This window comes from Musca domestica, unplaced genomic scaffold, assembly GCF_030504385.1.
Source record: "Musca domestica strain aabys unplaced genomic scaffold, Musca_domestica.polishedcontigs.V.1.1 27, whole genome shotgun sequence".
Taxonomy (NCBI): Eukaryota; Metazoa; Arthropoda; class Insecta; order Diptera; family Muscidae; genus Musca; species Musca domestica.
In genome coordinates this window covers 8,670,962-8,676,961 of record NW_026712286.1, presented here as the reverse complement: position 1 = coordinate 8,676,961, position 6,000 = coordinate 8,670,962, and the positions used below count along the sequence as shown (strand labels likewise).

The following is a 6,000-nucleotide window of genomic DNA, read 5'->3' as shown; positions in this document are numbered from 1 at the left end:
ATATTTTATTTTTACGATTTTTTTAATTTATTTTATGTTTTAAATAATTTTATTTTTTAAAATAGTGATATTTTAATTTTTAGATTTTTTTTTAAATTTTTATTTTTAGAATTTTTTTTATATATTTTTATTTTTTTATGAAATAATTTTAAAAAATCGTCGTAATCGCCTCTAGAAGGTCTTCTAGATATCTGGGAGGCCATCTAGATCTCCAAGAGTTCATTTTGACCACAAAAACAGGTCCAAGCAAATACAGGCACGAGTGCTCTCAGTGAGCGTAGTCCTCACCACAAAAACAATTAAATCCATTGGTAATGTCATTCCCAAGTAATTTTTTAATGAAGAAAAAACGCCACACATCATGTCATCATAAATCAAATTACTTTACACAGACACACACTATTGCACATAATTTCTATTTCTCCTATCATTTCCTTTTCCTGTTCTTTTCCACACTGTTGCACATATTTTCTATTTCTCCTCTCATTTCCTTTTCCTCTTTGTTTTTTTTTTTTGTTGTTCTTTGGAAGGAATCTTGATCGGCCATTTTGCATTTTTTTTTTTGAAATTCTCACTTAATGCCATCTAGCGCACCGTTAAAAGCTCCCACTTGAACTTGAAATTCATTGAAAACGAAAGTTTTTTTACGAAAGCTTTTTCTTCGTCTCCATTTATGATTTTCTTTGTTTGTTTTGATTCAAGTAATTCTTGCGGAAAACGAACGAATGGCAGGCAGTCAGGCAATTCGCTGAAACTACAAGATTATGTAGCCACTCTCTGTCCTTGTTCTTCAAATTGTTTTATTAAAGGCCAAGAACGGCAGTACACACACACACATAAAACATTTACACAGTATTGGTGTATTTGTATTACGCGAATATCGACACAAAGCAAAGACAAAACCAAAAACAAAAATTGCAAAGCTTTATTTGTGTTCCGTTCTATATTCATTTTGTTAATATTTAGGTTAAGTTTACTAGGGAAGCAAACCATCGAGAGTGTGTGTGTGCGAGAGAGAGCCAGACTGTCAGACACACAGATGACGAGAGGGGGAGAATGCATTTGCCTTGTTTAGATTATTTGGCGAGTGTTCGTGTGTGCATTGCAAAAATAAAACGGAACAACAGAACTTACTGAGACAATAATTGAGTGTTGGAGAGGAGAATTCATTTGGGAGCAGCCTCTTTCCTTTGAATCATAGGTGTTGTTGTTCTTGTTGTTAATAGAGTCATGCTTGTGTTTGGTTGTTTGTGGCGTTGTGTGTTTTTGGCTTAGGGGTAAGGCAAAGTGTTTTTGCTTGTTTGGGGTTTAGTTCTATTCGGTGAGGCCTTCGCCTTAGCCTTCTAAAAAATATTACGATTTTTTTTTTGGATTTTAATTAAAGAAGAAATAAAGAAAAAAATGCAAAGAAATTGCATGTAAAAAGAGATAGAGAGAAAAAAACTAGGAAAAATTGTGTGATAATTATTTAGGGAAAAAATAAATAATTGAAGAACTAGATTAGCCTGCCGTGCGTTTGTCGGTTGGTCGCTCGTCTCGTGTGATTAAAGTAATGCGTGTCGTGATTTGTTTAGTAATGCCGCCGCTATCTCCCCGTTCGTTCGTACGCTCGCCCGCTCGCTTTTTGTGTCATTTGAATTGAGAGCGCCAAGTTTGCCCTACCGACCTAATTTCCTCGTTTTTTTTTTTTTGCTTTTCATTCTAACGTGTGGCCATACGTCTGGAAATAGTGCTAGACGCGGGGGCTATAAAAAGGGAATTTTGTAATAATTAAAAAAGGAAAAAAAGACAAAACGGAGCCTTCTGTTTCTTTTCGTGAGGATTTGTAGATACATTTTGTGTGTCATGCAACATGTCGTCGTCGTTCGTTGTTCAGTAGTTACGTTGTCTGTCGCCGCTGACTCGCCGTGTTTCCGTGGCAAATGAAAGTGGAAGTGTTTGTAAAACCTTGATGAAAAGCAAAAGTGAATTTTGAAAAAAACAAGAAATAAAAATTAAACATTTTCAAAAGGAAATTGCAAAAAAAAATCTAGTTTTTGTGTCAGTTGGTCGGCAAAGCGAAAAAATAAACGGTAATGAAAAAAAAAATAGCACAAGCAAAAGAGGAAGAGTGCATAAAGCAAGCAGACAAAAGAGAGTTGTTGTCTCGCCAATTTTTTTCTGTGTTCTTTTTGTTATTTTTGCTTAGTTTAAATGTCAAAATACACACAAGAACAGATGACAGAGGGGCAGACAAACAGACAGACAGCCAGCCAGCCAAAGCCCCTCTTTAATAATGGAGTAGAGTAGACAACAAAAAAAAAAAAAAAGGAACTAGAACAAGCATCAGAAGAAGAACAAGAACCAGAGGAGTAACAAACAGCAGAGAATAAGAGCAAAAAAGCAACGGTATTTTTATTGATGCCAGAGAAAAAAAAAGAAATTAATTAATTAATTCAGCAAAACAATGTATAAAAATAAAAAACAATAAAAAAATGCATACAACATAAAAACAAAAAATATAACAAATTAATTCAAAAATAAACAAAATATAAAAAAGCACATAAAAATACATTCAACAAAAGTCGGCACAATAACAAAAACAATAAATACCGAAATGAAGGAGAGATAAAAATATAAAAAAAAAATTATTAAAAATTAATATTAAAAGAAAAAATCTTTAAATTAAAAAAATAAAAACATAAAAAATTATAAAAGAAATAAAAATATAAAAAAATAAAAATATTATAATAATATTAAAAATTAATAATTATTAAAAAATAAAATATAAAAATAAAAAGCAATAAAAAATGCATACCACATAAAAGACAATAAAAACAAAAATAAAAAAATAATAATTGAAAAATAAACAAAATATAAAAAAGCACGTAAACATTCAACAAAAGTTGGCACAACAACAAAAACAATAAACACCGAAATGAAAGAGAGATAAAAATATAAAAAATATTAAAAAAATATCCCAAAATTAAAATATAAACTATTTAAAAAAATAAAACATAAAAAAATAAAAATTAAAAAAAATAAAAATTTTAAAAAAATAATATAAAAAAATAAAAACATAACAAATTATAAAAGAAATAAAAATAATAAAAAAATATAAATATTAAAAAATAATAATATAAAGAAATAAAATATAAAAATATTAAAAATTAATAATTATTAAAAAATAAAATATAAAAATAAAAAGCAATAAAAAATGCATACCACATAAAAGACAATAAAAACAAAAATAAAAAACTAATAATTGAAAAATAAACAAAATATAAAAAAACATGTAAAATTACATTCAACAAAAGTAGGTACAACAACAAAAATAATATATAGCGAAATGAAGAAGAGATTTTATATTAAAAAAATATCTGAAAATTTAAATATAGACTATTTAAAAAAAAAATAAAAATATTAAAAATAAAAAAAAAAATAATAATAAAAAATAATAAAAATATTAAAAAATAATAATATTAAAAAAATAAAATATAAAAATAAAAAGCAATAACAAATGCATACAACATAAAAGACAAAAAAAAAACAGAAAAAAAAAATAAAAAACCATTCAAAAATAAACACAATATATAAAAAGCACGCAAAAATACATTCACAAAGCTTGCTGGAACAACAAAAAAACGATAAATACCAAAATGAAAGAGAGATACAAGTAGAAATAAAATTATTCAAAAATTAATTTTAAAAAAATATCTGAAAATTAATATAGACTTATATAGATTATTTAAAAAAAAAATATAAAAATGTAAAAAAATAAAAATAATATAAAAATAAAATAAAATAATAATAAAAAAATAAAAAAACATTAAAAAAATAAAATTTTTTAAAAATTAAAAATAATAAAAATTAAAAAAATGTTAAAAAACAAAGATATTAAAAAAATAGTGTACAATTAAAATAAAAATAGCACTTACATAAACTTTTTTAGAAAATAAAACTATTAAAAACATAAAAATATAATGAAAAAATAATATATGAAATAGTAATAAAAAATAATAAACAAAAAAATAATTAATAAAGGAATATATTTAAATATATTAGAACGCTAAAATTTAAACAATACTGATATATATATAATTTTAAAAAATAAACTAGTAAGGGCACAAAAAATTTATATTATAAAAAATATATAGTATTATAAAATAAAAATATTAAAAACAAAAATATTTCGAAAGTTAAAAAAAAATAACAAAAAAATTATTGAAAAAAGAATAGTTTGAAAAATTAAAAAAGAATGAAACAACAATTAAACAAATTATATTAAAAAATAAAAACATTAAAAAATAAAAATATTAAAAAATTATTGCTAAATAAAAATATTCTTAAAAGTAGTACTTTTATAAACTATATTAAAAAAAAACAATAGTTAAAACAAAATAAGGAATAATATTTAAAATTGAAAATATTAAAAAAAATAATAAAAAAAATAAAGAATATAACCCTAATATTTAATAAATAACAATATCTTAAAGGTAAAATAGCATATCAGTACTAAAAAAATTTATAAAATTATACTTTTAAAAACAAAAAAAAAATATTAAAAAATTAAAAAATTAATAAAATAAAAAAAAAATATTTCAAAAGTTAGAAATTAAAAAAAAAATAACATTAGAAGAAATAAAAATATCTATAAAGTAAAATTACACATACATAGACTATTTCAAAAAATAAAGTTGTTGAAAACATGTAAATATTGAAAAATAAAAATATAGAAAAAATATAAACATTAAACAAAATAAAAAAAAAACTAAAAATAAACTAAAAATTGTTAAAGGAGTAAAAATATTAAAATTTAATATTAAAAAATATCTAAAAATTAAATTAGTGCTAAATAGAGCAATTTAAAAAATAAAAATATTAAAAACTATAATCATATTAAAAATAAAGAAAATAAATGCGTTAAAACATAAATAGTAAAATATAGACTATTAAAAAAACATATTAAAAACATTAAAAAGTAATATTTTTTAAAAAATATTTATATAATATAAATAAATATATAATATAAATAAATATTGCAAAAATAATACAAATATTAAAAAATATAAAAATATTTAAAAAAAAATAAAAATTTTAAATAATATTAACAAATAAAATTATTTAATAAATTAAAAAATTAAAATAAAAAAAAGTTAAAAAAAAGAATTAAAAAATATTAAAAAATAAAAAATTAAAACAGTTCTTACATTAACTATTTAAAAAATTTATTAAAAACAAAAATTCTAAAAAAAATAATTTTGAAAAATAATAAAAAAGTATCGAAAATTAAAATATTAAAATAAAAAAATATAAAAAAAAAAACAATTAATATTAAAAAAAAATAAAAATAGCTAAAAAAAATAATAGTTATTGTTACTTAAGAGCTATTAAATATACTATTTTAAAAAATAAGAACAAAAAATATTGAAATCAAAAAAATAATAAAAAAATATTATTAAAAAATAAAAATATTGAAAAACTAACATTAAAAAATAAAAATATATTATATATAGACTATTTTAAAAAATAAAAATATTTAAAACCTTTAACCATTAAAACCAAAACATATTACAACAACAATAATAAAAACGATTAAAAAATTAAATTAAATAATGAAAATATTGCAAAAAAAATAATGGGATCGTAGCAAGATAAAATTTTGTACAAAATGATTTGTCATGAAATTCTACTATAGGTTCTAGAGGACATCACAAATCTAAATCATACCTAAACGCCAGGAATTCATATCCCAGAGACATTTTAGGGTTAAACCCGTGCATGTTGTGAGTTTATGCAAAAATCTCCAACAAAACATCGTTTTTGAAGGATATCGTTAAAGACAAAAATGTTCTTCATTAAATTTTACTATTAATTAAAAGAAAAAAACTCCATCTCCACAGCATATCGAAAAAAAAATCTTTACATAAATGTTGAAAAGAAAAATTACCGAAAATATTTTCTAATTTTTTGAGCAAATTTTCCTTGGGCTTTTTTCGAGTAGTTGCCTAAAAGTAAAAT

General features: G+C 21.8%; 1 protein-coding gene across 2 annotated transcripts in view; it reads left to right on the top strand.

Moving 5' to 3' along the window:
- Positions 1–1,097: 1,097 nt before the first annotated feature.
- LOC101899172 (nuclear hormone receptor FTZ-F1) overlaps positions 1,098–6,000 on the top strand; it is a 180,673-nt gene continuing 175,770 nt past the window's right edge. Inside the window, exon 1 of one of the 2 annotated variants that reach the window (XM_059124017.1) lies at positions 1,098–2,072. The gene's annotated coding sequence lies outside the window, so the exon portion shown is untranslated. The remainder of the gene's footprint in view (positions 2,073–6,000) is intronic. The other variant, XM_005180590.4, reaches the window with a different exon arrangement.